The sequence below is a fragment of the Durio zibethinus genome, chromosome 7, assembly GCF_047325235.1.
Source record: "Durio zibethinus cultivar Kanyao isolate XHJ-2024 chromosome 7, ASM4732523v1, whole genome shotgun sequence".
Taxonomy (NCBI): Eukaryota; Viridiplantae; Streptophyta; class Magnoliopsida; order Malvales; family Malvaceae; genus Durio; species Durio zibethinus.
The window spans coordinates 24928689-24941319 of record NC_143168.1 but is presented as its reverse complement, the minus strand read 5'-3'; positions in this window follow the sequence as shown (position 1 = coordinate 24941319).

The window sequence follows — 12631 nt, the reverse complement described above, 5'->3', positions numbered from 1 at the left end:
ACCCCTTATTCACCTCGTTAATCCTACAAACCCTGCTTGGCACCACTACCACCCCTTGTTCACCCTTGTTTACCACTACCACCCCCTATTCACCTCGTTAATCCTGTAAACCCTGTAACACCCAGACCAAACCCCCTGTGCTCATGTTCACCAAAAGCCTGTAAAAGCACCAGCACCATTTGCGAACCGCTATGGATGAACTCGCCCCCGAAACTAGGCCTTGTACTCCTAACCCCTCAGCACCCATCTTCACCCCTTCTAGGTCCCCAGTCTTAGTCCCAACACTCAACACCACACCCCCTTAACCTAATCTGCGTAAGAGACCACACGGCCAAGCCCCGCAGACCCGCGTTAGAAACAACCATGCATCCACAACTCTAGATACCCCCAGCAAAAACCTAACTACCCATCAAATTGCAAGCATAAGAAAAAAACATAGAAAATAAAAAATAGAAACACAGCGAGGAACCCAATGCCAAATAGCCACCTCTAAAAAAAAATTAAAAAAAAAATAGCTTTAGTTTATAAAAAAAAAAAAAAGAGAAAATCAAAACTTTAAACCTTGATCTTCGTCGATCAAGGTTGTTCCTTGTGAAAGAAATACTAGATTTGGAAATATCGTGTTCAGGAGAATTTTTTGGCATTTTTAGTCACCAGCGATCACCAATGGCGACCAGTCAAACTTCGATGCTGCTTGAGAGGATTTTAGGGGTTGGGGGGATTTTTTTTCTGGAACAGAAGAAGAAATGAACAAAACAAATTTTCTTGAACTTATATAGAGAAAGATAAAGCCTAAAATGAAGCTGTTTTGGACTAAGGGGGATACGTGTTTGGACTTGGATCTGACCCGAGATTCGCACAACCAAACCCAACTACTTGCTTTCGCTAGCCTTCAACTGGTCTAAACAAACGCTAGTGAATCGGTTTGGATCGGTCCGAATCGTCGAATAGTCGAGCTGGCCAAACCAACCCGTTGACTGATTCGATTCAGGTATCATTTTTTTTAATTTTTAATTTTTTATATATATTATTATTATTGTTATTTTGAGTTTTTTTTTTAATATTTATGCATGATAAATTTTTAAATTTGTTAGAATAAATATTCGATTGCTTTTAATAATAATAAAAATGGAAACAATAAAGCAAATATTAATAAAAATAAGAAATGAAATATATAGCTAAAATATTTTATAATTTTGTTAATTTTAAAATAAATTTTATGGAATAATACAAAAGTAATAAAAAATGTAAGAAAAGAAAATTTTATCCGATGATGATATTCATAGGTACTTCGAGTAGTGATATCTAGGAAATCTCTAAGTGAGAATTTTTTTTTTTTTAAATACTACCAATATATTGGAGTATTTATAAAAAAATCTTCAATACAATAAAAATATTTTTTTATTATAAAATAGTAAATAAAAATCAACTAATAAATTAAAAATAAAGTGACAAAAAAATGAAAAAAAAAATTTTATCCGATGACGGGATTATAAAAGTATTCCAAATAGATATGCTTAAAGAAATTTCTAAGTACAAATATTTTTTTAAAATATTATCAGTGTATTAGAATATTTGTAAAAAATCTTCAATATAATAAAAATTCATCTTTTCTTTAAACAAAATTTAAATAAAAAATAATAAAGTCAGCAAAATTTTTAAAATAAAATGTGTGTATCAACATATTAGCATTCGCATTGCATACATGATATGATTTTTTACGAAAAATAAATTTCAACATCCGAGGATGAGATTTTAAGGCATTTCAAAAAGCAATACCTAAAAAATCTTTTTCAATATTACCAACGTATTAAAACATTTTAAGAATTATTTCAATAAAAAGGTTCTAATTTATTTTTCTTGAATAAAATTTGGATAATAAATTTTTAATAAAAAAAAGAAAAATCAAATTCCAATAATTGAAAAATCAATGAAATTATTTTTCAAACACCAAAAATAAGATTATTTTTATCAAAATCAATGAATAACATGTAATTAATTGATACTGTTCCAAATGAGCGTTGTGGGGATACTAATCATTTTTCATGCGTAACTAACTTCCGAATATAGATTATTTCGCAGACCATAAAATTATTTTTTTAATAAATTTTAATTAATTTTAAGATTTTATTAAAAAGATAAATTTTAATATGTGATTAATCGCACATAATAAAAAAAATTAATAACGACTCCAATTTTTTATTTTTATTTTTAAAGTCATATGACAACTCCAAAACTATTATAATTTTATCTTTAAACCAAAATAGTTAAAATTTAAAATATTTGTTTGGATCCAAATAAAAAAAAACATGTGTTTAAAAAATCAAACTAGAGCAATCAATCATATCAATTTAGGGTTTCAAACGTTGAGCTGTCCTATCCGAAATATGCTGTAAAACCGGGACTTCCAAGATATATATGACTTCTTTTTTTAGCATCCAAAAATATTTTTATTCATTAAAAAGAGAAGTGTACCTATATGACTCATAAGAAACAGGAGATAGATACTTAGAAAGAGAAATACAAAACACATCAGAACACATGAAAATCACAAATAATTACAATAAATTGGCACCATGCAAAGAACGATTCAGATCTGACTACCTCAAACTTTGGTAATGAATCCGCAAAGGAGCTAGCTTCTCTGAATATTAGGACGAGCTGAACCATAGGAATAGAATTTGTGGCTCTGTCAATCACCTAAAATAAATATTCCCACTTAATAATAACACTCAACAACGCCGGTTATCTTCCCCACCCACATATTACTACATTCTATCGAATGGAAGTGTGCAAACGAACATCTTGGAAATCAGGAAAAGATTTCTTTGAAATGCTCAAGGACACGAAATCCTGAGGCTTTCGTCTGGTCGGCACTTTTTGGGTATTTGAGAAAGTCTCAAATTCATCTGAGGGCTTGGTGGTGGTAAAGTCTTGTCGCCATTTCGAAGTCTGGACGCCTCAACGGTGGGAGCAGGATAAGTGAACATGGAGCCATGGATCAACAACAATATTAGAAGATAAGAAATGGCAGCCATTTGAGAGTTGGGAATGGGTTCTTGGTATGTAAAAGCATATGCACCCTTTTTATAGCCTTCAATAGATTACTCATTGGCTACAGAGTATAAACCCAAAATCCAAGTCTTTTCCGGGAAAAAAACGAAGTAAACGTCGTGAGGAAAGTGTCTAGTCTTTGATTTGAGTCAACAAGGCATTGAGGATTGCTCACGGTAGCAGCATATGCGGCACGACAGTAAAGAAATGTGAAAATTTAAAGCAACCGACTTCCAATTGAGGTGGAACATCATTCTTTCCTCTTGTATTATTATTTTATCTGACTTATAAACATGAAAATAATATATATTGATTTTAGTAAATTTCATATTAAAATTTTTATAGCAATGATGTTTAATATAAAAACTAAAAAGAAAATAGAAAATAATATAAATAAAATATAAAAAATGCATTGATGACAGCTGTTTATCACTCTTTATCAAAATGACAAACAAATATGCTTTGAAGAAAAACCTAGCATTCAACAAGTTTTAGATGTGGAGGGTTGGGGAAAGAAGAAAAGATTTGAGTCAAATGATAACAAATTTTCATTAAGAGAGAGAGCATTTCTCGATTTAGAATAAAAAATGGATTCTGCTAACAAATTAGAACACTTTGTTATGTTATTATAATATAAAGTAATACCTTTACTCATTGCATTCAAAATCATCAATAAAGTTGTAAATTACTGCATTTAATATGAAATTATTATTATTATAAATAGAATATTAATTAATGGTAAAGAGTGTCCTAAAGACACTTGTTAGCAAATTCCAAAAAAATTTACAGAAAGAGTTGAAAAAAATTGAAAAATAAATGAAAAAATAAATTTGTTTATGGACTTGATAGCCTGCCAAGCCGATGGATCGAATCTTGAATAAAAATTTTCAAATTTTGGTTTAGCTAAACTTGAAAAATTATTTGATTAATAAATTTTATTTTTATTTAATTTTAATTTTAAAATAATTTAAATATTAAAATAATTTAATAAAATTTTCAATAATATGAGACTTAAATGGATAGATTTAGGTGAGTCAAATTTGAGCCTAACATTTAGAGGTGCCAATTGAGTCAGATTAATGGAATGATGTAAGTAAATAATTACCTTCCAAACTTTTTTCTTCAAAATGCATTTCTCTTCTTGATTTCTCTTACAATTGATTGCTTATTTAAAAAATTAATATATATCATATATATAATTCTCATTTTCAAAAATCTAATTATTATTTTCTCTAAGATACCATTCTTGATTCTTCATTTGTCAATATAATTTGACTAGCAACTATCAAAATTTGTTCTCCTACTATTTTCTTGATCATTGGAAATGACCATGCTCTGAGTAATCATGAGTTTATTATATATACAAATTAAAGATGGTATACACTGGATTAATTAGTTCTTAAATAAAGAAAGCAGTGTTGCTGATATGGAAATGAGAATGACTCCATCAATAGAGCAAGTAGCTCAATAGCTTTTACAAGACAACTTCACCAAAGTTACAATTATCGGTAAAATTTTATATTTAAATGAACAATTTCACCTTATTACTATTTCTTTTTTGAAAGACAAGAAGATTTGACCAATGAAAGAAATTAAAAAAAAAAAAAACACACGCACACACACACAACAAATAAGAGAAAAAGCAAACACACTTAACATACTCTTGCTAAAAAAAAGCTATATATGCGAATTTGAAATTTAACCCAAATGATGGACCATTTCTCTTAGAAGGTGTTTCCACAATGTTGGTGTTCTATTTTAACATTTATAATTTTTTTTTTAAAATTTCTTTAGACCTTAACCTCATTTACAAAAATAAAATAGTCAAAATACCAAACTCCGAATAATATAATGATTGAAGGTTGCATTTGATCTTCACATATTACTTCATGTTAGGGGTGTTCATGGTCCAAATTAGGCCAACCATATTAAGACCAAGCTTGAATCCAGTTCGGCTCAGCCATTAATATAATATTTTATCATTAAATATTTAAAATAGTTTTTCAAAATAATATATGGGAAGTATCATCTTTCTGCCGAACGTATCAAGCCGAACTCATCCAAACCCAAGTCGAGGTTTGGGCTAGGCTTACAGGCCTAAACAGACTGCTCTTTGTTGGACAGTTCTACTTCAAAATTACACACAGGCTCACTACGTGATGTGACACCAAGCAGCAAACATGTATTCCATCCTGTGGAGTGCAAAGCTGATAAAAGTGATAAAATAATTTATATTTAATAAAATTTAAATTATTCAAATTTAATAATATTAAATATTTTTAAATTAAAAATCGAATTGGATTGAATTTTTTTTCAAAATTGGGTTTGGGTCAAGTAGAATTTTTGGTGACACTTCCCGACTCAAATTAGATACATATAAAAGTATATATTATTTATTATTTATTAAAATTTATATTTATATATTATATTCATAAAATTATTTGTTAATATTTTAATTTAAGATATTAATTTAATATCAATATTGTATTATATATAATTAAAATATATTTTATAAATATTATATTAAATTAATTTCAAATTAAATCCAATTTATTATGATTTATAAATATATACATTAAATATAAAAATAATTTTTATTATTAAATAAAATCAAATTCAAATATAAATATTAAAGAATAGAATCGAAATAAAGTTGAGCGAAAACCCATCCCAATCGGATCCATTATAATCATATTCAGCACTCAGCAGTGTATATATAGAAAAGATAGAGTTCCAAGCTGAGGGTACAGTTTAAATTAAAAGTTGAAATCATTAGTTCGGTGAGGGTACAGTTTTTAACATTTTATTAACTAATTATATGCTCTTCAACAAGGAAGGCAGGCATGATTTCAACTCTGAATCCCTTGATTAAAAAATTATATTACAAAATATTAAAAATTACTCAACCTGAAATCTTTTTGAAAGGTGAAAAGAAATTTTATTTAAAACGGAAAATGAGATAAAAGTGAATTTTACCATTATATTATATATCAATATTAAATATTGCTATCATACTTTAATTTTATTAAATTTTGTCTTTGCAATTTTAATTTTAATAACTTTTGGACATGAAGTAATGTAAATGATAGAAGCGGTCAGTTTAATTTAATAAAATATTATGTAAAATACTCTATTGTTATCAATTTTTTGTTAAAAAATAGATGAAATTAAAATAAAACCATAAAATTTATCATTTATATTAATAAAAGATTTATGAAATATTTCCATTCCATTATCTTTTGTTAAAATTTTAGTAAAAATTAAAAGTACAACAACAAGCTAAATGAAATTATAACGACAAATTTAATATTAAATCATAGTAAACGGAATTCGTTCCTTATCTCAAAAGAAATTGAACAGTAAAAAAGTCTGCAAAGATAAAAGTAGAGGAGGAAGAGAAAACAGAGAAAAGCAATATCAGGAGTAGTGGACTAAAATAAGCAAGCCAGGCCATTTAAGTAGTTCACTTCTGTAAACACACACGACAAACAAATTAATTTATAAAATCTTGGAAGCAAATGATCGTTTGAGTAGAATTCTGTTGCGGAGCTCTTTAATCATTTCTGTTCTTCATCCAAGAAATAATAGCAGAGGAATACCTATTAGCTGCGTCAAACTTCGAGATATATTTAGCTTTTTATTTTCTAATTTTTTAACAGAAGCAAGCTATGTTGACATTGGTGGTTGCGGTGGTGATGGTGTCGAGAATGGCCGCGGAAGAGATGGAGGAGGCGGAGTCGGGGGTGATTTGGGGTGAATAATAGTATAATTAGGAATAGGCGGAGGTGGTGGTGATATGCCATGTTTCAGCTGCCTTCTGGACACAGCCTCGAACTTGTAAGGAAAATCGAAGGAAGGATTATAGGTATTAGCAGAAGAAGGACCCGAAACAGCTTCAGTGGCGTCGATTAGGTGACTGCTATGTGATAGTAGGACGCCGAGGATCGACATGAACACTAGTATGCAACAACGGGCATCCATAATTTCTTGATGACTAGTCAATATGGTGCTCAACCTATGAAATCAATGGGTCTGTGCCCTTTGTTAGTGGGCCGAACATTTAAAGGCTCCGTCGCCATTGCTGACCCATTGGTTTCGCAGCAACCTTTTAAGTAGTCAAGTTTCCATATGGTGTGGAGCCCAATTAAGAAAATTAAATCAAATTCAGTCTAATTTCCAGATTTTTTTATTATTTTTTTATAAAGTTCACAGTTTTGGAATATGAAACGTAGTTGCAAAGTGGGAATTGGATATTACCGTTTGAATGTAATTATCTGAATTAATTAAATTAAATTTTGATTTTTTTTTTTTTTACTGACAATTGGTTTGCAGGCTACTGAAATCCACCAAACATGCTTACCGTCCACGGCCTAATTTGGTGGTATTGCAGTCATAGAAGTTGGATTTTTTAGTTCTAAACATCTTCATTTTGCCAGAGTGGGAGGCCAGGGATCAATAAGGAAATTAGTAGGCAAGAATTTTGAATCTATATATGACCGGGCTAGTAAAACTGCAAACTAGGAAACAAAGCTACCTCTAGGGACTACTTGCAAGTTGGGAACTTGGGATCAAGGTAGGCAATAAAATCAAGTTCTTGTGGATTAAATTAGTGTAGACAGGAGAGATGGTCTCAAATAGATCGAATGATTTCTTGTGCTTGTAGTACTGGATGGGGACAATGGGGTCATTGGAAAATTGTGTTATTATAGCCCTGGCCTCTAAAGGCAGTCCAAGTTTCGTCGTTCTCTAATTTGATATTGCCGAGCTTATACCCATATAAAAAACAATGAGTTGCAAGTGAAAAGTCTTTATTGAAGTCGAATTGAATTATCTTTAATTAATATTATTCTTAGTTGTTATTAATATTATCTTATGCATGCCACAGCTTCTTCTGTGAGCTGTGAAACATCACTGAAGTTCAAACTTCACACCAAAAGATTTGGAGACACCATCTAACTTCCCTGGAAATATACAGGACTTTGAGCTGAACAGTGGAGTAATTAATCTCAGATGTAAATAGGTGGTGGTGGAGAATTTTCATTATGATAAGGAAGAGCACGCCACGTAGGTGATGGCGTTGGTGATAGTTGAGTCACCTTCAACTTGTAAGGAAAGTCACGCCAAGAAGGAATTGCTTTCGAAGAAGATTCCGAATCAGCTTCATTTTGCGAAAGTAGGAGGCTATTGATCAATATCAACATTAGCATCCAAGACTTGGCAGTCATGGCCATGCTTGTAACACTGCTAGAGAATGCCAAATAGCGTCTCTAATGCTTTCGATTGTCTTTGAACTGGCTACTATATTGGCAACTCAACGCGCATAAATTATTCATTGTCATGGTTAGTCAAAGTCAAGGTTGTGTAGTGGATTCCAAGCAACCTAGAGCAAGATATTTCCAACTTGGCGACTGTCAAGGTCGTGTAGTGGATTCTGAGCGACCTAGAGCAAGAAATTTCCAACTTGGCGACTTTGTTTCTTTTACTTGTAGTCCTATAGCTACGATGGTGAATCGGGGCTAACTTTTGTAAAAAATGTCAGAACTCTTCATAATTTGTGCGAGATACATGCATAATCATTCGAATTTACAAATTTTTTTTTTTGTGATGGAAATTAGAATACCTTTCCCATGGTATTTTGTTATTAAATGGATAACAAAATGGAAAAAAAATAAAAATAAAAACCATAACATACCAAACAAATACCATAAGAGTCAGATCGCAAAAATTAAGATTTTGAGACTAACAATAGATCATTGAAGTGGACTCTTTCGAGTATTCTTTTCAATGCGACTACGTGGGTTTCCGGTCATTATTTATATTGGTATATGGCAGGTACCCCAACTAATAACAAAAGTACGAAGCCTGCCGCCAGACTAACAATAGCGTGGATCACTAAGGGAGGAAGCTACCAAGTTCCAAATTGCAAAATTCTCTTATCTTTTTTTTTTTCAAAATTATTTGTTGGTGGATTAATAGATCAGCTAGTTTTCCTCCATTTTTTTTAAATAATTATATGAGAATATCAGAACATCAATAAATCAAAAATTTTTTAAATCAGCCGTAAATCTGTAAGCTTTAATTTTCTCTTTTTCTTTTTTTGTTTGTTTGTTTTTTCTATTGGTTTATTTCTTACTTTGACTACAGCTTAAGTGATAATAAAGGTACTTAGTTAAAAATGTATGGGTATTTATGATCATTTATACCTCAATTTCAATGTTTTTCTTAAGAATGCCTACCACCATTTACACTATCACTTAAACGTTTTGGAGGCCAAAACAAAACTTTCTTTTATATACATATATATATATATATTAATTCCAAGATGGAAGGAATTTTTTTGTCACTGTTAGTGTTTATATTTCAGAAACTAGGGTTTATTTATTTATTTTTTGGGGTGAGTATTCGTACCAAATCTCACCAACAAAAGACGTTTAGTTGACTGATTTAATAAGAATAAAATATTTTTATGTAAGGTTCAAATGGCTTTCGCTGTTAATAATTTTTTTAATGAACTATATATAAATTTAATATAAATCTTAATTAAAATATGATACATGCTTTCATCTAGATCTCCTATTTTAAACTAAAAGACAACCAAAAAAAAAAAAGTAGTCGTACACTTAGTGGCGGTCTCCATAAAATGTTAGTGGCGGTCTCCAATAGTCAAGTTGGAAAATAAATCAACTTCCTTTTAAGGCTTTATCAGAATCAGAGTACATAGATATTAGGTAGAATTTTAATATTAAGTCTTTTAGGTAAAGCTTATAAAATTTGTTTTTAAAAATAATTTAAACAAAAATTTAATAAAAATTTTAAATTGATAAATTGATAGAATTTAATGTAAAAATTAATAATATGTAAAATATTATTAAAAATATTATTTATAATTTAAATTTAAGTTATACTTATTCAATGATATAAATTTTATTAATATTTTTATTAAAAATATATTAAAAATTATTAAAATTTTATACACTTAATCTATATAACAAAAATTTTCAATTTATTAATTTTTATTTTTATTTAATCATTTTTAATTAAAAATTTCCTAAATATTAGTGGGTTGACCCGGCACTGACTTTTGGTGAATATGTAACCCATGGGCTTTAATGGGATCTATCTATTTATTTATTTAAACCCAAACAGTCCCAGTTTAGAAGGCCTTAAATCACCGCTTTCTAGCCTTGTAGCAGTATCAATGAAAACCAATTCTTGGGTGCTAATTCTCGTTTTGATCTCTGCCCTCCTACTTTCACATAGCCACCGCAGATCATCAGTCAAAGCCACTGAAGCTGTTTCCGTGTCTTCCATCTACAAAATTTCTCACCATGACTTTCCATACAAGTTCAAGTTTGTGTCAAAGAGGGATGATCCTCCTATGAGGAACACCCCACCTCCAACAAGAAATTGGTCCCCTCATACTATGATCTATCCTTCTCAGAACTATGCTCGCCAGGCTCCACCACGGCCATCGTCAGCTCCTCCACCGCCAGCATCTGCTCTCCCGCCTCCTAAGTCAACTTAGCTTGCCAACTTCTATCCATTGTTACCCCTATCGTATAACGTTCAATTCTTAACATCCTTATATTAGCCTGGTAGTGTTTCATTTTCTGCAAATTTTCTCTTTTGTGAGTCTCAATTCTGAAGGGTTACAAGGAAGAAGGAAAAGACTTTTAATAATGGTATCCCCCAATACACCTTGTATTGCAGTATTGAAGGTTCATATTTGTACCCCTTGCCATGCCTAAGTGTGCATGAGGTGTGCGTATGTGCAAATAACAATTTCCTAATTAAAAAGATTTGGACACCACAATAATAATACTCCAACACACAGAAAGGTAGACTACAGCAAACTATAACCCAAGTCAATTTGCTAGTTAGGTTTTTTATTTACTAGTTGATAAGTACCTTTCAATACTCACAACTAATTTATAGCTATCAACGAGATTTGAACTTTCAGAAAAGATCAAACAAAAGTGCTTGCATCAGTTTGTTTAGTTAATTTCTTGAAAATCTCAATTTGAAGGTTTTTCTTATGAATGCATACCAGTATACATATTGTCACTTGAATAACTTAATTTCAGGAACAAGGGGTATTCTTTTTGTGTGTTTTAAACTTACACCACCACCGATCCAAGAAACTTACAGCAAACCCCACCACCCAAAGAATTATGCTTAGTGGCCTCCGTAAAAGTGTGACAATGAAAGACAAGTTGGAAAGAAATCAACATCCTTAAGGCTTAATTAAAAAGTCGTAACCTTCCTTCACTCTAGGGCTGAGAGGCTATTGGAGAGCTGGCTTAGCACGACCTTGACTGCTTTAATTGAATTACGTTTCCAACGGGCTTTAATAACGGGTCAAGCACTCATGGACTTCATAGACACAAAGACGACAGAATATATGTTTCTATTTAAACCCAAGCCAAGCTGCCCTAAATCATCACATTCTATAGCCTCATAAGTGACTTGCAGCAGTACACAAGCATGGCAATGAAAGCAAATTCTTGGCTCATAGTTTTCATTTTTATATCTGCTCTCCTACTTTCTAATAGCAGCCGCAGGGTCAAGGCTACTGAACGGGCTTCTCTGTCTTCCTTATACAAACTTTCTCCGCATGACTTTCCATACAAGCTCAGGGTAGTGTCCAAGAGGATCATTCATAAAGAGAAACCAAGTCCTCATCAAGTCCATCCCTATCATAAGCATGGTGGCCGCGAGACTCCACTACGGCCTTTGCGGGGACAACGGCCGTCGTGGTCGACTCCACAACGGTCATCGTGGTGGGCTGCAGAAAGGCCATAGCCACCTCCTCCATCGCCAACATCAGCTCTCCCACCGCCTCCTCTGTCAACTTAGCTTGCAAACCTCTAATCCATTGGTGCCACTATCATTTACATCTTCATATTTGACCAGTAGAGTCTCATTTTGGGCAATTTCTTTATCTATTTGTAGGTCTTAATTCTGAAAGGTTATAAGGTAGAAGAAGAAATTTTGAATAATGGTATCCACCTTGTATCACAGTTGAAGATTTAAGGCAGTCTTTATCTTTCTATCATGGGATTTTCGAGTCATCATGACTATATTAAATATATAGAAATTAAAGACGTGATTTATAGGATTATATTAGTTCTTAGATGAAGAAAGCAGTGTAGCTGTTATGGAAAAGAGAATGACAGCATCAAATACAGACCATAATTTTATTGAAAACATTAAAAATCACCTCAAACAAATATTTTTAATGGTTACCACATGCACAATCACACACATTTTTTTTTGTTTATCCCTGTTGGTTCCACTTACCTTCTCTGAGTCACAATCTCTTAACATCACAACCTTAAACAAAATATCGTATTTATTGTAAAACTTTAAAGCGCTAAAGGACTCACCAACGAATTAATTAATAACTCCTAATAGAATATTAACTATACTAAATTAATTAAATAACCAGCGTAAAATTATAAAGCTTGGTTTAATTGCTAAACTTTTAACTATTATATCTAGAAAAATTAAACTTAAATACATCAATTCATTTAAAGATAACGATAATAAAATTGTTAAATTCAAATAAACAATATAA